The sequence below is a fragment of the Larus michahellis genome, chromosome 10, assembly GCF_964199755.1.
Source record: "Larus michahellis chromosome 10, bLarMic1.1, whole genome shotgun sequence".
Classification (NCBI taxonomy): domain Eukaryota; kingdom Metazoa; phylum Chordata; class Aves; order Charadriiformes; family Laridae; genus Larus; species Larus michahellis.
Window position 1 is genome coordinate 17,673,973 of NC_133905.1, and position 25,240 is coordinate 17,699,212.

General features: G+C 50.8%; 1 long non-coding RNA gene across 1 annotated transcript; it reads left to right on the forward strand.

The window, feature by feature from the left end:
* The first annotated feature begins 16,050 nt into the window (after positions 1 to 16,050).
* On the forward strand, positions 16,051 to 18,736 carry LOC141749517 (uncharacterized). Its single transcript, XR_012589382.1, has 4 exons — positions 16,051 to 16,146; positions 16,348 to 16,392; positions 17,181 to 17,245; positions 18,540 to 18,736. It is a non-coding gene; the product is annotated as an uncharacterized LOC141749517 (long non-coding RNA).
* The last annotated feature ends 6,504 nt before the right edge of the window (positions 18,737 to 25,240 follow it).

Consider the following 25,240-nt stretch of genomic DNA (forward strand, 5'->3'; position numbering starts at 1 on the left):
GGTGGAAAGGCTGGATCAGAGCTCATCACTGTCTGGAATAGCAGGGCAGGTCTCTGTGCAAGGCTGGGGCTTAGTTCTGCAAATGAAACCAAAACAGATGCAACGCAGAGCCATGAGTGATGAACAACGCGGAAGCAAACGTTTGTTTCCTTTGTTCTCCTGCGTATCTACCAGCTCATGTGAACTGTTGGATGGGTTGGGCAGAGGCCAGCAGTGTAGGCTTTATTTGAACTGAACATGAAGTCACGTTTCTGGAGGAAGAGGGAAACGAGTCACGTATGCAGGGTGGAGCCCAAACCAGGCTGATGGGCCCCGAATGGATGTGGGTGGCCCGTGGTCAAAGGATGGCCCTGGCACAAGGGCGGCACACTGGAGAAACGTGCCTCGAGGTTAAATGCCAGTGCCATGGCCAAGTTGCTGGGGCTCAGAGCAGAGGCACCAGAGCATTTCAGGGGCTGTCTCAAGGAGCTCCACCTCTCCGGTTTCTCAAAGAGAAAAGGAGGGGAGAGCAGGTCAGGGCTTGTGATGTACGAAGGTGATGGAAATGGGGGAGTGACGGGATTTAGGAGGCAAAGTCTTACAAGATGGCTGGAAACGGGCACCCTGTAAATCCAGCCTGTGAAAAGAGCTCTATTATTTAAAAGTCATGAATCAGGGAAGTAGCTTGGAGAAGCTTGTGCTGATCCTCTGCTGCTGAGAATGTTTTGATCCAGACTGATCCCTCCCCCCACCAAAGCAGATGCTCTAATTCACGTGGAAATCAATTCAGGTCTGAGCTGCCCTGGGGAGGAGCTTGGACAGCTGCAGCAACCCACCCTGCCTTCGAGACTGGATTAGGGAAAGGTTTTCCTTGCCAAGGAGCTGAGGGGCAGCAGCGGAGGGTCTGAAGGAGGTGCTGAGGCTTTGACTCACGTGCAGAAGATGGCCCAGGAGCAGGAAGATGCAGCAGCATCCCTCCGGCTCCGCACGTGGGCTGTCCTGCGCCTCTGCTGCTACCTCAGCAGCACCTCCCGGGCCCCGGCTGCTGGTGGTGGGGCCAGAGGGGGGCTTTTTTCTAGCAAAGTAAAAAAAAAAAATAATCTGCTTGCAAGTAACTAGTTCACACTCCGGCTGGCTGCAGGAAACGTGCTCCTGCCGCCAGAGACACTACAGTTGCTACAGCAACTGCAAAGCACAGCGACTCACCAACACCCTCCCTCCGCCACCCTCCACCCCCCAAAATAAGGCAGAGCAGGGAAGGTGATGATGGGCAGACAAAGCAGCTGGTGGGGACGACATGACCCCCGGCAGTCGGGGCCGGGGCTGCTACATGCTCTGCTGGCCGGGCAGCACTGCGTTCCCATCAGTCCTGACGAGCGCTTGGTTTCCAGGTCAACATGATTTCGTTCACCAGATCTGCAACGCAGGGATGGCCTCGCAGAGCACGCGCGGCCCCCAGCCTGCCTTCCCACCCCAGGTGTCTGCAGGAGGGTGATGCTGGGTTAGATCCTCGGTGCTTGTTCAGCCGGAGGGGCCAGTGTGGGAGCTGTCGGGATGGGGATGCGATGCTGGGGATGCTGCAGGGAGCACCGCAGCAAGAGGGAGGCAATGGGAGGCTAAAATTGAGCTGGGCTTTGCAAGCACCCGCCATCTCATTGCTATTTCGGTCGGGCTCTCCGTGGTTCCCAGCACTGTGCCATCCGGTCACAAGTGGTGTCCCCCAGGGCTCGGTGCTGGGGCCGGTTCTCTTTAATATCTTTATCAATGATCTGGATGAAGGGACCGAATGCACCCTCAGTAAGTTCGCAGATGACACTAAACTGGGTGGGCGTGTTGATCTGCTTGAGGGTAGGTTGGCTCTGCAGAGGGATCTGGACAGGCTGGACCGATGGGCTGAGACCAATGGTATGAGGTTCAACAAGGCCAAGTGCCGGGTCCTGCACTTGGGTCACAACAACCCCATGCAGCGCTACAGGATTGGGGCAGAATGGCTTGAAAGCAGCCCGGCAGAAAAGGACCTGGGGGTGTTGGTGGACAGCCGGCTGAATATGAGCCAGCAGTGTGCCCAGGTGGCCAAGAAGGCCAACAGCATCCTAGCCTGTATCAGGAACAGTGTGGTGAGCCGGACTAGGGAAGTGATCATCCCCCTGTACTCGGCACTGGTGAGGCCCCACCTCGAGTACTGCGTTCAGTTTTGGGCCCCTCGCTACAAGAGGGACATTGAGGTGTTGGAGCGTGTCCAGAGAAGGGCTACAAAGCTGGTGAGGGGCCTGGAGGACAAACCTTATGAAGAACAACTGAGGGAGCTGGGGTTGTTTAGCCTGGAGAAGAGGAGGCTGAGGGGAGACCTTATCACCCTCTACAACTACCTGAAAGGAGGTTGTAGAGAGAGGGGGGCTGACCTCTTCTCCCTGGTGACAAGTGATAGGACGAGGGGAAACGGGTTCAAGTTATGTCAGGGGAGGTTTAGATTGGATATTAGGAAAATTGTTTTCACTGAAAGGGTTATTAAACATTGGAATAGGCTGCCCAGGGAGGTGGTGGATTCACCATCCCTGGAGGTGTTTAAAAAAAGTGTAGATGGGGCACTGAGGGACATGGTTTAGAAGTGGCTCTTGTCAGGGTAGGCTAAAGGTTGGACTCGATGATCTTAAAGGTCCCTTCCAACCTCAGCAATTCTATGATTCTATGATTCTATCCTGCCTCGGTAAAAGCACATGGTTTCCCCTGGTGCTCCTCTCTTAAATGCTTAATGGCAGGAGGAAGAGCTGTTTTAAGAAATGCTTCAGTGCTTCCATCCGAACACAAGGTTGTTTTAGGTAGGTGGAGCAGACAAGAAAAAGCTTCAGCGATATTTTTTCAGGATCTTTCAGCTATTGAAGGGGTGGCAGCATGATGACGCAGGGTAGGGGGGAAAGGAGAGGCATTTTGGACGCCTGGAGAGAGTAAGGACTCCTGGGGTCTGTCCTGCATCCCCTTCCCATGCCACTCCCTGCTTTCTCTGTGCCACTATGGCCTGATTTCTTACACTAAAACACCTAAAAGAGGCTTCAGGTTTGCAGCTTTAGGGGAAAATGCTTGAAGATCACCTGCCCCCAGATCTTGGCCAGGCTGGATGTGTCAGGTTTGCTGAGTGCCAAGGGCATAACGGAGATTTAAAGGCATCCACCTGCCAGAGACTTCCTAAGGATTTATTGGAGTTCATGAAGAGGTTTGAAAAGCCTGGGTAAAATCACTATGGAAGGAAATGTGTTTTAATCCCAGCCAAGTCATAAATCAGGCTATCCTTAATACAAATGACTGCTTGAGATGAGGATGATACACGAGGGGTAGGGCTGTGCTTCTCCTTTGTTCGGCAGTCCCTTGTCCCAGCCCATCCACTCCTGTGGGGACCAGCTCGGTTATTGCCGGCACTCAGAGCAAACCTTTGTCTATGCAGATGTCCCACTCCTGGGCATCGGGGGTTGGGATGCCAGTGGGGCTGATGGAAGTGTTGCCACAGCCCATGTTATCTTATCTCCCTAATAAAGCCCATTTCCCTGCAGGGCAGCTGCTGTCAGGCTGAAATCAGTGGCCTTGGGCACCCTTTCCAGAAGAGGTTGGGTACAAGCGCTATTTAAACCAGTAAAACGTCCCAAGCACAGCACCCGCGGTGGTCTGCACTGCGCTGGGGCTCAGAGAAACCCAGCAAAAAACTGTATACAAAGTGGCACTAAAATGCAAGCTTTCACAGCGGGAATTGTGAACTCTGCAACAAACCTGTTTGCAAATCCCAGCCCCTTCCCATGCAGCCGTGGTGCAATTAGGTTTTCCTTTGTATGATGTGCAAAAGAGGGTGTCAGACATGTCTCAGCACTGACCTTTTGACAGGGCAGTGCTACCGGGCCGATCAATAATTTATGTCCTTAATATTAGAGGACAGCCTTTGCGGAACTTCCTATTGCTGCCACCCAGGATAAGGGACGGGAGGGTGGGCTGACTGCAGCAAGCCCTGGGAGTGCGCGTGGAGCACACCAAGAGGCATTTGCCTTAGTGGTTTTGATGGGGATATGATTTCTTAATTAGCACAACCTTCTGAAAGGATCCGGGTACGAAACCGTGGCTAAAATCAAGCAGCGGATGCTGCACCCTAAAAATCAAGTGGCAACCACAGCCAGGTGGCTTTTGGCTCATCTAAAGGCAGGGAAAGAAATAGCGTAAGATCTGCTTGGTGCTGCAGAGGGGAGGATTTTTGCGGCTGCCGAGCCAAGCGTGCAGCTGTCTCTGCCCCCCAGGAAAGACGAGATGGCCAGGCGGCTGGAGCAGGCAATCTGGCCACAGGAAAGCACTGGGGGTGCAGGGGAGCACCACCAGCTTGCAGATATTAGGACCTGACTTACCATCCTACTGATTTCTGTGCACTAGATAGTCAGGGAAGGGAGATTTATAAGCAGATGCTTAGAAACATAATAGCTGAGCCTCCTGCTAAGCTGGTTTTCACCCATTGCACTGCTGTTCTTCCACCTCTGGCAGGCAAACGGCTCCAATGCCCATATCCATACCCCATAAGGCAAAGCAGGTGAAGTCCTGGGAGCAGCAGATACTGATGCCCATACTGGACCAGGTCCCGTGCATTTTCCTTGGCAGCGGCCTGGCCACCTGCCCGAGACTCTGCCCCAGCTCCTGCTCCTGAGAGTATAAAACTTCTGGGGCTTTGCTGGTGGAGCTGTAAGAGTGAGGCTGACATCCATGAAATCCACGAGGATGCCATGATACCGACAGAATCAGCTCTTCCTTAGAAAATTATTAAATGTGAGCGAGCAGCTAGGGAAATGCCCTTGCTGCTAGAAACTAGGGAAGTGCCAAAGGAGGGGCTTCTTTTTACTCTTTCCCTAAATACTTACTCCCGGCAGGGTCAGAGGCAGCAGCCAGGGGTGGGGGGGATCTCTGCGCTGCCCCGGGAGCTTGATAACCACTGGCAAAGCGTTGCGTAGCTGTAAATCCTGCAAGAGATGTCTTCGTCCCAAGGGGGGATTTGAAACCCATGTCCTAACAGAAGTCAAAGGAGAACGCCAGCGTGTTAGCTGCCCTTCCTGCCTCTGTGTCGTCTGTGCTAACGAAGAAAGTTTTCAGAGCCACCAGCTGGGGATAACGTCAATCAAAAAGCCCTTCTTGCCCCAAGCCGCCTCGCCTGAGAGAACAACCCAAACCTGAACTGAAATGAAGGTGCCACGTCATCTGCCCCTCTCTAGGAATGCTGGGAGAGGCTCCAAAAAGCCAGACCCCTTCCCATGTGGAAAGTTTCTGCTCCTGGAAAGCCCTGACCCTGCCACGTCCCAGGGCGCCCCTCAGCCATCCTGCCACCTTCGTTAAGCAAAAGAGTGTTAATGTGCATCACTTACTGGAAGCCGCTGATGTCGATGTTGTGTGAGCATATATGTGTGCTTCATATATGTCAGCACTTACATGGCAATTAGCAAGTCCTTCCCCGCCATACTTTAGCTTCCAGCATGGGTTTTCACTTTGGGTGAGAAAACCCTGAGCATCACCTCCCGCATCCAGGGGCTGCTGCTTGGAGCAGGGTCCCCGCGGGCGTCTTTGCCCCAGCTCTCTGTGCCCGTGGGCAGCGCATCCCCCATGCCCAGCTGCGTTGACGGCTGGTCCGGCTTCGTTTTACATGTGTGCAAAGCCCTAATGAAGGCCAGGGTGAAAGGCTGGTGCTTGCAGACACCTCTGAGGCTGTGCTTATCTGATCGGCTTAATTTTCTGTATTTTTATGTATTTTATGGCCCAGAATCCCCATCCCCACTACCCTGGGGAAGTGCCCTGTGCTGGCTCTTCCCTGATGAATGTCACCACTTGACACCAGAGTGGTGGCTTTGGGTGATATCTGTAACATTGGGTGGTATCTGGCATTTCCAAGCTGCAGTCCTGGACGCTCCAGTGTTCCACTCTCCTGGGGAAAAGGGGATGAAGGCTGCAGGGGAAGCACACATTGGAGCCACCGCTGCCTGCCATTGTCCCTGCTCCCAGTGCTGGAGCCCCCCACCTTCGGGCATCGCGCCCGACTGCAGCTCCTCAAACCCAGGCAGGGTCTCACCATGGGATCCTTCCGTTCCCAATCTCCATGAAACGAGCCTGAAGCTCCTCTCTCATCCCAAGGCTGCACCAGTTGTTTCTCAGTGTATTTTGGGTGCCCAATGATTAAAATTGCATTTATTGTATTCATTTTCCCTTTAATGGACTTCAGGAGGACATCAAGCTAGACGACGGTCCTTAGGTGAGGACACGCTTGCCAAGGCAGAGACAGGCAACCATTTAGCTTTGTGCAATGAGGTTCACGAGGCAGTTTGTCCCCGCATCCACCCAGGCAATGCAAAATGGGAATGAAACCATTCCCTAGGAGTAACCAGAAAACAAACACAAAATGCATGGAAACCCCCAGGGCAGAGTAAAGTAAGGAGCCATCGCATGTGTGTATCAATGCATAAAATCCACTGGCACGTAGCCCATCTTTAATGGGGGATCCCTGCGTTTTTGATGCCCCGTGCTGCAGCCAGGCATTAAAATGCCGGGACATTTCTTGGCTGCAAGGGATGGGAAAGGGCTAGGGCTGGGGCTGGGCCGCAGCACAACACAATGCTGAGAGGGCTATGGAGCTTAATTAATCCGCTCAGTATTTTTTGCTTGCCTCGATCCACACACCGTACACCCTACAATGCTTTTATTGTACAGAAAACAAAGCTCTTGTGCTCGAATGTAGCAGCTACAGCATTAGGGTCTTGCCTTAACTGGAGCTTTCTCAAGTGATTTAAGTCCTGTCTGTCTCTGCTGAGAAATAGTTCTTAGGATGAAGAGAAATCTTCCTCTTTTTTTTTTTTTCCCTTTTTTTATCCTTCTGCTTAATTTGCAGCCAGAAAAAAAAAAAAAAGGTGTTTGCATGCAGAGCCAAGTTATCGACATCTTTCAAGGGTATCAGCCCTCGTGGTTTTTCCAGCATTAAAGCAACTGCAATTTTTCCAGGGTTTCGGAGGCGTGCTTGGCTGTTGGTCCTGTCCCCGTTGCCAGCTGCGGGAGGGACAGGAGGGACTGTCCCTCTCTGCCTGCCCAGCTTCTCCAGGGAATCGGGGCTGCTTTGGACAGCGGATTTGAGAGCCCAAATCGACGTGGCCCCACACAACCCAGCCCCATGCATCAACCACAGGTTTCCAGCATCCAGGAGAAGGTTTGCTGGCTTTTATTGCTGCTAAAAAATACCTCAGCCACTGCTGCATCTCATCGGTGCGGGGCTCGGGATGTGCGGCCTCCTTTTATGTGGCGTCATTAATTCCCTCCCATTGGCGAAGCACCTGAAGATGAGATGTGCTGCACGAGTGCTAAGAATGACTGGGTTTCTGTCTCTTGCCTGCAGGTCCCTGGGTTAGAGGGGCAGGAGCTGAAGGCAGGGCTGGGGGACCCCACGCTCTGCCTGCTGCCCTGCCTCCGGCAGCGCGGGAAGCCCTTTCCTAAGGCTTGGAAAGGGTTTGCATGCAAGCTCTTTCCAAACCCCCCAAATCGGGCTTCAGCCCCACTCATAGGGAGTGCCGGGCACACAGCACCTGGCAGGATCAGGCCCTGCTTATCTCCTTCCCCCTCCCCAGCTCCGCTTGAGCAATAACCTACTTTCTTGCTTTGCGGAAAGAACATCTTGGATTACGTTGCTGCAAATGACGGGTTTCAGTCATGGTATCAGATGAGCTGCAGGTAAGCAGTGGGTTTAATGTCAGCTTTCTTGGCAGCTTCTTTATTCCCCCTCTGCTTTGCACAAACAAGCCATCTTTCTGTGGAAGTTCATTTTCCTTTTCAGCCGCAGCATTTGTCAACACGGCTTCCCAATAATCCTCGCCACGCAGATAAAGGCAAGCCGGCAGCCAAACCGGATCCTTCTCCTCGAGGATGAAAACCAGCCTGCTGCCCACTCCAAAACTGACGGGCAGGTTCGTTAAAGGATTCTCCCCTGTATCACAGCGCCTTGTCACTGCAGAGAAGGACAGAAGTTGCACCCACCTAACAGATCCTAAATCCCAGGGTGATGCTCAGTCGGCCTTAACTCCTTCCTAATCAGCCCCATTCAATTAAGGTGCAGGCATCAGAACCCTGGCCCCTGAGGGTCTGGGATGGCATAGTGCCTTTCTCTCCTCATTAGCAAAATCAGGGTGTCATCCACCAAACTCCCGTCCAGGATATAGGGAGGTAAATGGGAACTTCACATCCCTTTGGCTGTCTCTGTCCTTGACACAGCCATTCTCTTTTTGGCCTCGCGAGGCGCTCAGACCAACATATCTAAACAGCATATCACTTTATATTATAAAAAAAACCCAAAACCCTTCAGATCAAAGCCTGACACGGGCCAGGCTGCGTGCCCTGTGGATTGGCAGGATGAGACTCTGCCGAGCATCCGCACTGCCTCCGGTTTAGCCGGCGAAGGCAGGAGACGGGGCTGGCTGTGCCAGGCAGAGCAGCCCCCACCTTCACAGCCCTGCGCCCGCCTGCTTCCTTGCCGTGCCTCAAGCCTCCTGGCTTGGAAGACTTTAACTTGCAGCCTCGTTAACTGCTTCATTTCTGCTAATTTGCACTATCCCACCCCCAGCAACATCATGAAACTCTCCAGCAATGTGAAGGTGGCGTGAGCTGAAATGCCTTTGCCGCCGAGATAAATAGCATCGGGGCTTGTTTTACCGCTTAGAAATCTTTAAGGAATCAAGCAGGTCGATGAATAATCCGTTTTTAAAAAAATCATAACAGAGGTGCTGGGTAATTGGATACAACACTGGCCTAGATTTATACATGGAGTGACAAACCTTAACGAAAAACAAAATTAAAGGGCCCTGCATGGCGCAAGTTGGGTGCTACACGTTTGAATCCTGGTGAGCAGCCACTTCGTGCAGGAGCAGCTCTGTCCATACCCCCGTGCGCCCGCGCAGAAATGGTGCTGGGGCTTAGACAACCTGCACAGACATCGATTTTCTTTTTTCCCCCAGCTTGTGGATTTTAAACCTCAGCAGTGCTAAAACGTGCTGTGGGCTCGCAGAGGACACGTGCAGCCGGTGGGGTGAACCGCAGCCCAAACAGCTGGGACTCCGTGCCCTTCTCGTAATAAATTCCTCCCGGACGGTGTTTCAGGGGATTGCTAGGATTTGAGGAGAGAGGAAGCCGGCTGGGAGCGAGGCGGGCTCCAGGTTTATCCTTGAAAGCCCCCACGCTGCGGAGCCCGAGGCTGTGTTTGGCAGCCTGCCCAGGGGGAGACGGCAGCGGAGGCTGGAGGCGCCTCGTGCCGTACGAACTCGCCAATCCTCTCGCCAGCTCCACTGGAGATAAAGCTCCCTATTAACAATGCATAAAGCAGGCCAAAATCTGAACACCTTCCCAGGCGGGAGGTGAAGCAAAAGCTCAAAATAACTTAAAGTAAGGCCTTCCTGTGCTGCTCGCTGGAAAGCGGCCGTGTTGGAGCTCTCCCACAGCGTGTCTGACCCGCCTGACGGGAGAGCAGGATGCTGAGCAAGGCTGTGCCACGCTTTTCAGCACGACGGAGGCAAAAATCAGGTCAAAAATAACCCCATCCCAACATCAGCAGCAGAGCTGGGAGGAACCAGAAGTCCTGAGCTGTTTCGAAGTCACGTTAAATAATAAAGCAGAGAAATGAATAAATTAGCTCGGCATCTATTTAGGTCAGCCCTCTCCTGTTTCTCCCAGCCGCCTCCGTGTGCCTCCTCCCCGCAGCGATCAGCTGCTCGGTGCACGCTGTGCCTGCAGATCTGATCGCTCCTTCCGAACAGCCGGGCTCTCAGGAAGCATGGGTTGAACAGGTGTCGCATCGGCTGCGCACGTTCACCCTGGCCTCGGGAAGCGGCAGGCGAACTTCCTTTTCCGTTACCGGGGCACAAAGTCTTCTGGAAAATCCCATTAAAGAAATAAGCGGGGCTGAACGCACACGACTGCTCCCTTCCTCGCGTTATCTCCTACAGGCAGCCCTTCACAGAGCCGTGTGGTCCTGCTCAGTGGGTTTGCAGCTGCCCAGGAGACGTGTCTCCATGCTTTGCCTGCTCATCTGCTGCCAGCCCGGCGCAGCCTGTGGGTAGCCCTGGTCATCATCCAGCTATTTCCCATGCCCAGCTTCCAACCATGGCAGCGCCTCCACCTTTGCAGACCATCCTGACCCACCTTTCAAGTGCCCCAGGGCTCAGTTTAGTGATTGCGGTTGTCATGTGTTGATTTGAGGACATCCAGCCAGACAGACCAGACTGATCAACACCGAGGGAAATTAGCTTTTAAACCTCTAAGCTCCCCTCAAATAATTCAAATGCCTCCAGAAAAATGCAACTACCCTGCAGTCCTCTAGACACATCTTTATTTACACGTTTCCCAAGCCTGAAAAGGCCTCTTTGGTGTCCAGAACATCTCGTGGTTTTCAGCTATCAGCAAGGTGGATGAACACTCACCAAGAAGGAATTTATCTGTATCAAGGGCTTCTCGATCTCAGTCCAGCTCCTGCATTGCCAAAACTTATAGGAAACACAACTGGGCTGGGCTTCCCGACCCTGCAGGTAGCTGGAGAAGGTTTCCAGTGATGAACCCAGCCAGAAGACACATCCAGGGTGTAGGCAATGGAAAATGAGATGTTACTAAGTTTGGCTGGGCTTAGCTGGCTCCTCGCGGGTCCCAGCCCATGAGTCACCAGTACGTGGGCCACCAGCACGGCCTCCCCTCTGGAGGAAGGAGCGGAGGTGGAAAAATAACAAGAGGAAACCAGTTGTTAGTAGTGCCAGCTCTGGGGAGAGTGGGAGGAGGTGGCAGGCCTGGAGAGAAAGGTCAGGGCTGCATTGCAGGCTGCTGCCTGATTTTTCCTCCTGCTTTCATGGTGGGAAGCTGCTCACAGGATGTAGGATGTGCAGAGGATCCGGGCTGATTTGAGGGATGGTCTCCATGGGGGAATGAAAGCCTCCGAGGGCAACCAGGCGTGATGGAGCTGCTGTAACTTGTCCTTCCTCTTGTTCGCGATCCCGGCTCACCCCTCTCTTCTGGTTGCTCCTCTGATTTCTGCTGTGCTAAGCTTGGTTACCCCTCTTGACAGCAACTTTTGGCCCAGTGCAAACACTGTAAAAGAAGATACTCTTTGCAGATGTACTTGGAACAAACACGTCCATCTCCCCGCTGTGGCTAAGCACCAGTGCAAAGTGTTTGTTCCCCAGCCCCTGCCCCATCGTAGCGCTGATGCCCCTCTGCAGCTAACCCAGAGACTCTGTGGCTCCTTGCACTGGCCCGTGGTGGCAGGGGGAGATTCAGACAACTAGATCATGAGCGGGTGACCCTATTCCTTGTCCAAAGCGAATACAATGAAAATATTGCTGGGGAAAAGAAAAGATTGCAGCTCTCCATCCTCTTTCAGTGCCCCAGCTCTCCTAACTGGTGCTAACTGGAGCGCACCCAGCGGAGCATACAAGCCTTGGCTACTGTTCCCATGTCCCTGCCACCAGTGAAGGAGCACTTGCGGGGCTGTGCCATGCCGGCTCCCCATCCCGTAGGGATACCTGCAGACGTGGATCAGCGCTTCCGCTCCCCTTTGCCTTGCAAGAACTCATTCTCTCTTGAACCCTCCAGCCTGATGATTGCCACCAGTTGTCACCAGTTTTCCTTACCGCCTATTGTAAATCTACAGAGCGAGCTGTCCACACAACTGGCAGGCCAGCGCTTTGGATAAGCAAAACAGTATTTCTTCATGTCTTTAAGAAAATTATAACAGATGTCAGGGCAAAAAAGCCACAGCCAGGTAGGGTGCCAGGTCAAGGAGGAAACTGTTGTGTGTCTTGCTGTTATTCCCTAGAGATGTCCCTTCTCCCTGACTGGGACCAGTGCTCCCACTTTGAGCCCAGAGTGGGATCTGTTATGCTCAGGCTCCCTCTAGTGCCTCCATGTCCTGGTGTCCCTGTTTCTCCGTGTGGTTTCTCCAGAAGTGTAATGGCCATTTGTCCCTGTGGACTGTCCATCATCCCTGCTGTCCTCCAGCGTCGCTAGCTCGGGCTTATGGCACAGTGAAGCCCTGTTTTCCCACAAGCTGGGAACAGCCCTAAAACTGCACAAAATCTGCCCCATCCCACCAATGTGGGGACGTCCTGGGGACCTGCCAGATGGCTCAGCCCTTCCTCCGCTCACTGGAGGAAAGGAGGGTGAAAAGTGCCTGAACTGCCCTGGGGTGGGCACCTTCGTGAGCCAGCCAGGACAGCCGAAAGCATTGCTGCGCTCTCCCTGCTGCCCGATACCTCTCCTAGAGGCAGCAGCATTTAGGGACACCCCATAGTCCATGTCAAGCAAAGACAGCTGGGCTCCTTCTGATCAACACCTGAAGCTCTTAGCACGGATTTTGTCTGGCGTGGAGGACACCACGTAGCAGAGGCTGTCTGTGCACTGGGGTACTGACGAGCTACACTGTAACGCGGCGTCCAGCATCCTACATGAACACGACCTAGCCTCTTTTTGTACCACCCCTGAAAATGGGGAGGAAATTTCCTAATGTCTTGGGAAATGACCGGCCTCGACCGCAGTTTGAGCCTTTCTTGTAAAACTCGGCCTGGCTCAGATCTGGCATCAACACCGCGCTGGATAACCGACAGCCCTGCAAACGCACCATGCAGAGGTGAAGGCAACCTTAATTTCTCACTTAACAAGGAGGTGTTCTTTGGTATAACCATGAATCGAGGCAGCTACTGTAACTGTGGGTAGGACAGCACACTCAGCCGGGCGCCTTGGCAGGGCTGGTGTTGCGCTGGGTGAGCAGAGATACAGAGCGAGGAGGAATGCGGGGTCCCACAGCCGTTTCCCGGTCCCAGGGGATGGCAGCAGGCCACTCGTGCTCCCAGCTGCTGAGGAAGACCTCCCAAGTGGCTTCCCCAAGTCAGCCTCAGAAGACATGCATTGGAGCAATGGTCCCCAGCCATCACTGGCCCATGATCAAGCAGTGCCCAAGGGAGGTGCCCCGGGCACCTCACACTTCAGTCCCCTTTCAGCATGGGCTGCGGCCCCCAGACATGTTGGGAGAAGTTTCTTGCATTTAACATCTTCCTTAAATGTGTGTATCAGAATACATAACATCAAAACACCTCCAAAATACTGCATCGGATGTCAACAAAACCCTCCCCATATACTTTTTGGGGTGGACCGCAGCGGTTCCCTGGAAATTAATGATTTCCACCCACAGAGCACTTGGCCTGGGCGCTGAGCTTCTCCGAGTCACTGCCACTGCTAAAAGGGGGAGGTTTTTTTCATCGCCCCCAAGTCCAAATGTCAGCTCACAGGGAGGGAGGAGGCAAGATTAGAGGAGTCTGCTGAAATGCGGCATCAGCATGAAAGCCGTGACAAACCTAACAGAGATCAATTGGCGTAAATGTGTGCGATGCAAGGACATTGACTGAGATAACGCGGTTGTCAAAGGTACTGTGAGATTTTTATTTTAACCTATGATTTTTCCATAATTGTTTTGCAGCTGGAGTAATTACCATCCTATTTAATGAGCACAGCTCCTTTAATAGATGACACTTGGGCTAACATGCACTAATTAAGTCTGTAATCACTAAAAGTATGATTGAAGGTTTTGAACTGGCCAATCGTTCTCAGTAACACCGTAATTAGAGACATTGCAACTCATTAGAGCACAGCAGAAATGCAAGGGGTCTCCATCACCCAATGCTTGACCCTGCCTTGGATCATCCTTTTCACCTGATATTATGCATTGGTTTGCAGTGGTTTATGAACTACCCTGAATATATTACACTCAGCTGAATGCAATTCCACAGTTTTATGTTAATAATTTGGCTTATGGGTCTCGTGTATCACCTGGGCACAGCTTCTCTGATCCCCACCTGTCTGACTGCTTGGCTCACATGCCCCAGCAGCAGCTGTGAAAGACTCCCAGGGAGCTCCAACAGCAATAATTGCAGCGAGATACTGAAAGAACTTGAAAAAAGATAGCTGAAACCACAAAATAAAACCTCCTGTTTCTTCCTATGAAGGAAGGCTCAGAAACGAGTGCAAAAACATCAAGAGTTTTCACAATCTAGTGGCCAAGATAAGGGGACCTGGCAGCGTATTTCTTTCTGCCTTCTGCAATGCAGTGGACAAACACGCCTCTGGGATTCAGTGTTATCTTCCACCGAGCTCGGCTCTTTGGGTTATCAGGAAGCCAGGTTTTCTCTCTGCTGTTGGTGGCGATTAGCTGGCCACAGGGGTGTCCGAATATTTTAAGACTGCAGCTCACTACAGTGGAAAGAATTTTAAAAGAACAGAGCTTAAAAAGTCAGAATTCTGTGTATCAAGGAGGATTTCATGGACAACCTCATATTCTGGCTGCAAAATGCCAGTAAAGAAATATTGCTATTTTCATCTATTTTTACACTATTTGTTGATAACTGCTGCCCAGAATGAAAAAAAAAAAAGCCAAATATATTTTGCAACTTAGGTGTGTCTGGAAATAAGAGAAATATTGAAATTAAATTGTATTAGCTTTCTTTTTCCTGCCTATTTTCATTTCAGTTTCATCAGCATTAGCCATCTGCCAAGGATAATTTATTTTTCCTCATTTTTGTAACAGGATGAGCTTGTTCACAGCTATCCAAACTTGAGGCAGAGTAGCTAATTGCTCCACAAGCAATTGGCCACTGAAAATATGTCTGGTTCTCTCTCCTGTGTACTCGTCCAGTGGCTTTGGTCTCTTCCAATCCAGGTTATTTTATGCAATTCACTCATGCCTCTCATCATAAAATAAAGGCAATGCCATGACAAGATGGCAGTATTTTTCCATGCTACCATGATGCATGGGCATGCTACCATGCCTGGGCCTTTTTCACTCGTTTTTCAAAGGTTCCTGGTCAAAAGGAACCGGGCTTTCCAGGATGAGAGAGTTGGGGTTGTTCAGCCTGGAGAAGAGAAGGCTTTGGGGAGACCTTAGAGCCTCTGCCAGTACCTAAAGGGGGCCTACAGGAAAGCTGGGGAGGGGCTGTTTGCAAGGGCATGCAGCGATAGGACGAGGGGCGATGGTTTTAAACTAGAACAGGGCGGGTTTAGATTAGCCATTAGGAAGAAGTTCTGTACAATGAGGGTGGTGAGACACTGGAACAGGTTCCCAGAGAGGTGGTGGAGGCCCCATCCCTGGAGCCATTCAAGGCCAGGCTTGATGAGGCTCTGAACAATCTGATCTAGTTGAAGATGTCCCTGCTTCCTGCAGGGGGGTTGGACTAGATGGCCTTTAAAGGTCCCTTCCAACCCAACACATTCTATGATTCTATAAACGTACATCAGCCCCAGACTGAAACGCTGCAGTTCGTACACAGACAGACCCCAACGGGCTTGGGCCAGCCTGGCCTCTGGGTCCCCTTTCTCCTTTTGCACTTCCCCGTGGGAGATGCCTTGGTCCACAACCACAAATCACCACCGTCTCAGTGCAGCTGGTGCCAGGGCTCCCTGACGGCCGTCCCGCACGTCCCCCTGCGTTTGGGGTAGTGGGAGCCGCCACAAGACTCAGCACCAACCTTTGGCCGCTGGCGGACGGACCCACTCCATCCGGGCCTGCTGCCGTTGAAGGAAAATGGCTGGAGTGCTCTGGCTTGGCTGGCGCTTTCGCCAAGCAACCGCGCCGTGGGCAGACGCCGCTTCATTTGCCCACCTCTGTCACCATTTTAGTGTCTTTCAGACACTAAAGTACCTAAGTCTCGGTCAGTGCACTTTGCGGTGGTGAGGCTCTAAGCTCACAGGCCGGCGCAGCCAGGTGCAGTCGGACACAGCACGGAACCCGCTGTGCCCTGACGCGTCTTCACCGCAGCCGCGGCCGGGCTGGGCCCAGGGGAGACCATGTTAGGGGGAGGCCATGTTGGTGGGGGGACCAGCTTGGTGGGGGACAGCGTGGGTGGGGGGACCGTGCCCCGCCAGGCCGCAGGGGCTCAGGTGTTGCAGGGGCGGGAGCGGAGGCGGCAGCCGCTGGGGCCGGTAGAGGGGCCGGCGTAGCCCGGGGGTGCGGGAAGGGGAGCAGGAGCTGGGCGGAACCTCCCTGCTGGCGGTGCCTGTTGCGCACCGGAGCGCCGCCGGGTTCCGGTCCGCCAGCGCCACTTCCCGGCAGCCCCTGCGGTGCGCCCTTCTCTTCCGGTAGCGGCGGCGGCGGCAGCGGTGAGTGTCGTTCCGCGCTATCCGGCTCCATCTGGGCTGAGCCCGGGCCTGACCCGACTCCGCCGGGCTGGAAGGGAGAGAGGCCGGGCGTGGGGCTGTGGTGGGGTGGGAGGTTGGGGGGCCGGGGGCTCGGGGTCGGTACTGGTACCGCCACCGCCACCTTGGCCCTCCCCGACTGAGGGGTGTCTCCTTCTCCCGCAGGTGCAGCCATGGCCAAGTCCAAGAACCACACCACGCACAACCAGTGTAAGCCGGGCTCGGTGGGGACGTGGGGGGTGGAGGGAGGCGAAAGGGGGCGCGTCGCCGGGGAGGCCCAGGGCTGCGCCCCGCGGAGGGGTTTGACCGGCTGCTTTGACCCCCTCAGCTATGGCAGCCCCGACTTCCTCTGCTTCTTGCAGCAGGATAAGCTCCCGAGGGAAGGAGGCAGCGGTACCCTGCTATGGAATGGTGTGTCTGATGAAAAGAGAGCTCTGCAAGAGTCAGGACTTGTTTGGGCTCGATATAAAAATAATACGTAACCAGAAAAAAATAAGCATTGGTTGGAACTAGATGATGTTTAAGATCCCTTCCAGCCTAAACCGTTGTATGATTCATGTGTTTGAACTGAGCACGTTACTCAATGGCTTTCAGCCTGTGATGCTTTGCCATGCTGTAAAGTGGCAGAATTCATGGGTAGGTGCTGCTTGGTCCTGCACAGTGAGCAATGGTGTCTTTTAATGCTAAACACACGTGCTTGAACTTCTTGGTGACTGAGGCCTGTTATTGTGCTAGTGATGTCACTATTGGTATATTCTTAGTTACTGAGGAGCCTGAAATCCTTGTATTAGAAACTCATACAGTGCTGAGGACACGGTGTGGAGAGGAATGAGAATAGAGCTGCTTTCTTAATTTGCCTCTAGTTTGGATAAGAAGGGTTAGAAAATTTTTACTCCACATAATTTTGATAGGGTCAGCTGGACTTAAAGGAAAGCTGATGCAGCTATTTAGTAATGACAGAAATGGTAATTTAAATTGTTTTCTGTTCTTCCACATAGCCCGTAAGTGGCACAGAAATGGCATCAAGAAACCCAGGTCCCATAGATATGAGTCTCTCAAAGGGGTGAGTATTTCTATTGATATTCCCAGGCTCTTAAGCCACTGAGGTTTAACCATGAGAAGTCTAGTATTTGTATTATTTTGACTGACTTATTTTTTGCAGATGGGAGCTTGTGTTTCAGATGGTCAGAACCAGTGTGGGTTTCTGTTTTCTCTTTTGCTTACCTTACATGCAGCTGTGATATTTCTAACCTACATGTATGTCTATAGAACTGCTTTTTAGTTATTAGCCAGTTTTGTTTCTGTCCTGCTGAGGTGGGTGTCACTAACTGCTGCTTCCAGTGAAACGAAACACGTGTCCGTTAGATAGCTTTTCTCCCTCTTGAGTCCTGCCATGTCTCCTACTTCTCTGTACCCTTTAATATTATTTTACCATCTGTACTAATTCAGAGAATTTGTCTCGGAAGACGAGAGGAATTGGCATTTCTGGACACTATGTAGGAAAGTGAGAGCATTTTGCTTTTTCCAAGGTTAGACAAGTGATATAACAGGATCTTTTCCTGTGCTTGAAAGTGAAAATGACATTTTGGCTTTGGGGAGAGTTGTGATTCTGTTTGCTTTGGAGATGTGATTATTGGCTTTTCGAATGTGACATAAAAGCTTGTCTTCTGCATAGCTCAGTGAGGGTTCAGTCCTGTCCCCTCCCGCAGATAGTCCAGCCGTCTGAGTCCGTCACCTTGCACCAAGTGTGTATGAATTCAGATGACAAAACCCCGATACTCATGTGTGCCAGCTAAAATGCTATTTACAGTAAAATAACAGATGTTTCTCAGTGGGACAGCAGCTGTGATAATTTTGAGAATTGGCCCTACTCATGACGGGATGCGTTAGCCAGCCATTAGCTGACAAAAACTGGGGAGCAACTCTTCTGTATGCTGTCACTTTTGTCCTTTAACGTAAAAAGGAGAGACCTGAGGAAACACCATTGGTCTTTGCCCCAGGATTATGTGTGTATGGACTCACTTGCCAATGTTGGTTTGTGGTGCTTCAGATCCGAAATGTATTGTGACATGGAAATCAAATTTGTCTTGGTTACAGCTTTACTCAACTTATGCTATTCTTTCTGTGTGTTTATTTCTGGGGTGTTGGGTGGGTTGTTTGGTTTGTTTATGGAAATTAGGAAAATAGCTAGTTAAAGGATGGTTACAGATGGCTAAAATAACTTTGTTGTTTTAATAAATCAGAGAAAAGTTCTGAATTAATCACAGCCAGCATTTGGGAATAATTGGGACAATCTGGAGATATATATGATTTTTACATACGTCCCTTCTACAACATGGCTTATTTTTTCCTTATAGGTTGATCCCAAGTTTCTGAGGAACATGAGATTTGCAAAGAAACACAACAAAAAGGGGCTGAAGAAGATGCAGGCCAACAATGCAAAGCAAGCTGCTCAGCAGAAAAAGGAGTGACGTGGTTTAAGTCAAAAGAACCAGTTTTCCTATTGGCATGTATATTACAGCATTTTTGTAAAAATAAAATTGGATGTAACAAAGCCTTCACCTCCTGAATTTGAGGAGAACCATCCAAAAGTCTTGCTTGGGTTGTATTCTGGATGCCAGCTGGAGTTGGGGAAAGGTTTTGTGTTAATACCGACAGCCTCCACACACACGAAGTAAAAGAGCTGCTCCATCCTCAGTGCAGTTCTGCTGTAATCGTTGGTACACATCATGAGCATGTAGTAGCTTGAAGTCGCTTTTCAAGTTGTGAAGTGGTTATTGACTGAGGCTTTAAAATTTAAACAAAAACCGACTTGTTTCTTTTCCTATAAATTGAAGACAGTGTTGCCTGGACTTTGAGGTGACAGTACTCAATACTATCAAGTAAAATTATTTTTGCTTTAGGCACACATGTTCAGAGTTCTTGCGTACCATAATTTTTGTGATAGTTCCTCGTGCTGTTATATCAAGATGAGATTTCCAGGGGCTGTTACGTGTCTGCTGCGTTGCTGTCCAGGTAAGGTAGTTACAGTTAGAGCTTTGGAAATCTTGAAAAGTGGGAAGGTACCAAGGCTATGGTGTTAGAGTTCATAGTTATTGGTGTTAGAAATGGTGTGTTGTACTCTGAAATACTTGAAAGTACTGAAGTGTCAATGGAGCTACCATGTGAATGCATAAGGTTATAGGACTATATAAAATATCCGTATTTTTCATAGTTACTGTATTTTAGTGGAGATCTTTCATCAGGTACGCGCTTTTTCCTGTTACTGGAATGAAATGTGCTGACTGGTGAGATCAGGGGAGTAACATTCCAAAGCCTGAGAGGTGTTGTGACAGGATTTTGTTACTGCTGTCCTTCTGTCGATGAGGAGATGACTTCACTCTCCAGGTCCCATGAGCCAGCAAAGCTGGTTCAAGAGGCCCTTTTTTATCACTGAAATGAGCGACCTATTAAAATGCAGAGAACTGTTCCTGAAGCTGCAATTCCAGCGCTTGTCCACCTGGTGGTGTAAATCCACGAATCGACACAAGGGCTGCAAGTTTGCAAGTATCTTCCTCCTTTGCAGTATAGCAGCAAAATACTTTCTGGATAAAAAAAATATATATATTTTTTTCAAATGAAATGTCCAATTAGTGTAATGGACTTTATTTTAATAGTTCAACCAATTACCAAAATACAATATTATTTTGAAACAGGGTAAGTAGTTTAAGTTCTTTATGGCTTTAATTCACAAGTCTCTTCCCAATTCCCACTTTTCCCACTCTTTGCAATTCCCAGTTGGTTTTGACTGATTAAAAATACCACCCAGCCCTAAACCAAGCAATATAAAGAGATTTACTAACTTAAAACTCAGGAGTTAAGGGCTTTTAACGTCTGAGGGAAGTCTGCAACCCCCAACTGTCTGACTCCTGCCTGCGCATCTCTTGGACTGTTGTGGAGAGTGATGTTTGTCAGCCAAAAGAGCGTAGTTGCTGAATGTGGTGGTTTAGGCCAAATTGGCTGATGACGAGATAGATGCTCTCCCCGCCACCCCTCGCTCAAAGGAGAGGAGGAGGAGGAGAGAGAGAGAGATTTACGAGTTTAGAAGGAACTAAACTACTTTAATGAAATACTGACAATAACATAAAGAAGGAATAATGAAATAGATACAATATATACAAAACTGTATCAAGCTCCCAGGATGATGTCACCGGCAGGCACTGGGGAAGACCCAGACTGGACTTGGCGACGGATGGTAACTGGATTCCAGAGCTGGAGTCAGGAACACGCGGATCGGGATCAAAGGCCGATGAGCAGACGGTCCTCCTTAAGTCAGATATTGAAGAAAGAGGCTTGACCCTTTGATCCCCTAGCTTTATACTGAGCATGGGGCAGATGGGATGGAGTACCCCTGTTGGTCAGTTTTGGGTCTCCAGTCCCGTTCCCTCCTCCCTGCAGGGGCAAGCCCTCTACGCTTTTCCGTTTCTGACCCTCCAGTGGGCCAAATAATAACATTATCTGAGCTTGGCTGTTATAGCAATAAGTATAAGCAAGAGCCTCTCTGTGTACCATCCCTTGGCATAAACTAAAAACATTGGTCTTATAGCTCTGAGAACGAACAGTTTTCTGCACAATATGCTGTTAATTTCAGAGAGTTAGAAGAGGCTTAGCTAAGAAGTAAAATTACTGGACAGAAAGTTCTGTTTCACCTCAAACCAGGACACTGTGCAAGAGCAGCGTGCTGGTGAGGAGGGGTGCTGGGCTGGAGAGAGTGTACAGTCACAGGGTTTGTACCACCAGCTAGACTCTGCTAAATAGCCAAGACAAAAAGGTTGTCTGGTCCCTGCTGCCCTCGGGAAAGGCAGGAGGTCAACAAGTGAGAGATTCCTGATGGTAATCTTCCCTGGAGAGTTGTTTTTCCAAGTGATAGGTCACACAGAGACGGATCCATGACGCTTAAATCCCACTGGCCTCAGTGATGCCTGAGTGCCTGTGGCTATCAGAGGTCTCAAGCTCTGTGGCTGGTGCCTTCCCTGCTTGAGCGAGTTTCTCTGCAAAGGCGAGGTTGCATAGCCCTGGTTCAGGTGAGCGTGCACATCTGGCAGCCTCAGCCACTGGCCCAGAGCTGTAGTGCTCCCCCTGCAGCCCTTGCTGGGGCTGGCAGAGAGACCTAGCGTGGGGAGATATCCCCTTGGGTTGCTGCTGGCGTTGGAGGAGGCAGAGTGGCTGGTCCAGCTATGGAAGTGAAGGTCAGTCTGGTGCAGATGTGTGTTGTGACAAGAAGAGTGAAAGAAAAAGGCTCTGAACAGAGGACTTTGTATTGCTGCACCTTCGCCTGTGTATCTGCAGATCTCCAGCCTGTTTTAAGTTCTGCATTTGAAATCTCTAGCACTAAGTCTTTTCTATGGAATATGGGAGATTTCATCTCTAAACGCCCTTGGTGTCATCCCCAGAGTGCTTGTGTTGTGAGAGGAGCTCATCCGCAGGGTGCGGTTTGAGGGAAGAAAGAGAGAGGCAAGGGTCAGGCTGAGAAGAGAATGTTGGCATGTTAACGAGAAGGCGAGAGGAAGACTTGGGCTTCCCGTGGCTCCAGGCAGCTCCCCCAGGCCTGCCTTCAGAAGCAGCCGCTTCATCTCGCTGCCCTTCATGCTGCCCTTCAGTGGGACAGCTTCCCAAATAAGGGCTTGCTGACTTTCTGACCAAAATAGCGTCTGCGTGACAAAATGCAGCGCGGTGGAACGTAACCTTAATCCAGGCATCATTGTGTAGCAAGAGACAGGAATTTTGCGAGCTTCCACAACAGCTCGGTGTCAGGTTTGTTGCTGTCTGCTCCCTGCACACATGACACTGCCTGGACTTCGATTGATCAACTATTGTGTTTTCTAACCCTGTGACGGCTCAGTCCACAACTTCCCTTCTTGTGGTAGAGGTTGCCCGAGCCCAGAAGGGAAAGCTGCAGAGGGGAGTCTGTGCTGACGTGGCCCCGTGGTGGGTCTTCATCCTCTTTTCACTTGCCCTGTGAAATCATTTAAGTTCTGTGTCTTGATTTCTGTTGGTCAAGTGAGGTTGAAGATCCTTTTTGGGAGGATTACGTATATGGAGCCCAGGAGATGGAACTGGCAGCTGTGGCCCCCTTGAAACTATTCCCATTATGCAGAGCTCTGTCATCTTTGACATTTAAAAACTTCAGAACTCTTATGATTAAGTCCTTGGTATCATGCAGGAAGCCAGTGAGCTTGAGAATGTCTCTGCTCAGCTACTGCTGTATGTTGGGCCATACGTTTCATGCTTGCTGCTGTGGTATGTCATACCCGCTGCATTTCTCCTCTTTGCAATTAAGAGGTCTCGGTATCAAGTTCCAGTTTGGCTCCTTTTTTCCCTTTGATTAAAAAAAAAAAAAAAAAAAAAAACAAAAAAAAAAAAAAACAAAAACCAAAAAACCCCAACACAAACGATAGGGAGCAAAGGGCATGTAACCAAATACTGCATCAGCTCATTTGGCAAAGGTGAGCGACTGCACTGAAAGCCAAGAGCACAGAACTGGGAGGAGAAATCAAAGCAATGGGAGACGCTCAGGTGAGGCAGAGCTGGGGATGTTGATGTTCACAGTGAAAATGAAAAGCGGGGCTGGATGCTTGTTGCTCTGTCCCCCTTTACTGCCTTCCAGTAGTGTGGTAAAGCAAAAAGCAGTGAATAGAACATGAGTTCTGCTTTGCCCAAGTTTCAGGGCTGTTACAGGTGTTTCTATGCAACAGGGGCTTTGGCATGGTGAAATACTGTTTATCTGACATATCTTAGCTCACATTGTGCTGCTGCTGCTCTGGTGGCAGATGCATGACTGTCGGTGAGCTGCAGAAGCTTTCTTAGGGGGATGAGAACCAAACCTTCTCGGGTCTCCTGCAGCCAGTCAGTTCGCACAGCAGAGTTTTACCAAGGGCTAAAGAGAGGCCTCGAATACGCTGCAAAAGCTGCAAACCAGGGCAGGAGCTAAATCTACTGCCAGTGGAAGCAAGCAGAGCAAATGGCCAGAGAGCCGTGGCTGCGTCCAGTGGCACAGGCTGCTGTCACCTACCAGTACAGCTCCGTCTCAGCTGGGGGGTTAAGAGCACACAAACCTGGGGACTGGTTTAGAGAGTAGGAAGTGGCTTTTTGCCAGATTAAAAAAAAATGGGTGGATGTTTCAATTACTCTTTTTATTTATTTTTTTATTTTTATTATTGTTATTTTTTCAAGTAGTGCTTGTGGACCTGTGTTACATTCCTTAAAGGCTTCTGGCACCAAAGCTTCACTACGCCTGCAGGGAAAACTAAATTTGTTTGGAGTTGCATAGATACATGGAGTCCTCTGGGTGATTTTCATTCATCGTTAGCACATCTCCAGGCACATCCCCTCTGTGGAGGCTTCAGCCAGGCTGCTCCTGTGCTGGTTACTGGTTTTTCAGCCATCTGACCCGCTCGCCAGCCTGTCATGTTGTGTTTCATTCCTAATGCAGTTGTTCCCCTGTTTGCCAACAGTGAAATCCACCTCACCCTGCGGCATTTGCTGTCTTACTCCTGGAGAACTGTCAGTGTGTTAAAACAAATTGGTCTTGCAGCAGTTTTTCTGACTTCACGCAGGGCACGCTGACCTGATGGCTCCTCTAAAAAAGCCCAAGTAGTCCCCAGTGTATCAGCTCTTCTAGGGACAAGTTTCAGCTGCTATGAGACCTCGGGCCTTCCTCTCCAGCCACCACCTTTCCTGTTTTGCTCTCAGAAAAGAGTGGGTAGACAGCGAGGCTGTGACTTGCTGCTGCCTGTGCCATTGAACCAAGGGGGGAGAGCTGAGACGCGTGGCTGGGCGGCTCTTTGCAGCCATCATTTTCCCTGGGTTCAGAGGGACTCTTCCAAGCCTGCCACCAAGTTGGCTGAAGGGAGGGGGTTAAGCTGGGAAAGTTATGTATTTTTTTTCCTCTTGTTCACTCTTTAGGGAGCCAAAGCCTATCAGTAAGCAGTGGAGGTGTCCTTGTTCGGTGTTGGGAGCTGCTTGGGACAGAGGGAGATAATGGGGCTGTTGGTGATGCCTGTGGAGATGTGATGTGAGAGTGCAGGCTGCCCGTGGGCTCGATGGCCATGGCTGTGGGGAGAGCTGGTGTCACCTTTGCTTGTGGCCGAAGCCCAGGTATTTGCACCTCTGTGGAGGTGTCCAAGCCTGGGGTAAAACATTTCAGCTGTGTCCTCAGAAGCAGGTCTCGCTGGGAAACACCTGCTGCTGCTACACTGGGGAGGTAGAAAATTATTATCTTTGGTCCCTAGGCTATGGATTCATTGGAAACAGAAGACAGTGACATTCAGGAGCGTTTTCTGTGATAGGGTTGTTGGACCAAACACATTTCTGTGTCTGTTGGCTTCAGGTGTACCTGCAGTTCTGCTGAATCAGCAGGAGCTATGGTACTAAGGGCGTAGGACCCTCGGGGACACCCCTTTGAGGGGGTCTTACAGATGTTTGCAGTACGGGTGTTCCCAAAATACCCTGGGTTTTAAGAAAAATCAGCTACTCTAGCTGACAGGGCTTCATGTCCTCGGTTTCTCTGATGTTACAAGCCCTGCTTGGACAAAACATTTGGTGCTCGTTGTCCAGAGGAAAGACACAGCCGTGTCCTTCCAAGCACCTGTCAGCATCTCTCAGGCCTCTTTTCACCTCAAGCCTGTTCGGTCTGAATTACAATATTTCATTATTGCTACAAATGAGAGCATGTGTCACACCAAATACAGCTGCTCAGGGTGTTATTTCCATGGCGGGAGGGGCAAAAAAATAAGCTGGTTTGGGGAGGAAAGGCAGAAGGAGGGTGCAGTGGGCATGGGGACACTGGCATGGTGGCACCCTCCCCCAGGGTTGAGGGCAGCATTGCCCAGCTTTGCACTGAGACAGTCTTGTGCCTTCTCTGCCAATGTTTATTTTGCTTGGGTAAACGTTTGATTTTAGCAACACGACCACAATGTGTGAGCTGTGCTGGGGCTGTAATTCGATGGGAGGAGACAGCTATGTGCAGGGGAGCTGCTAATGCCGCAGGAATGCTGCGCTTCCTTGGGACAGGAGAAGA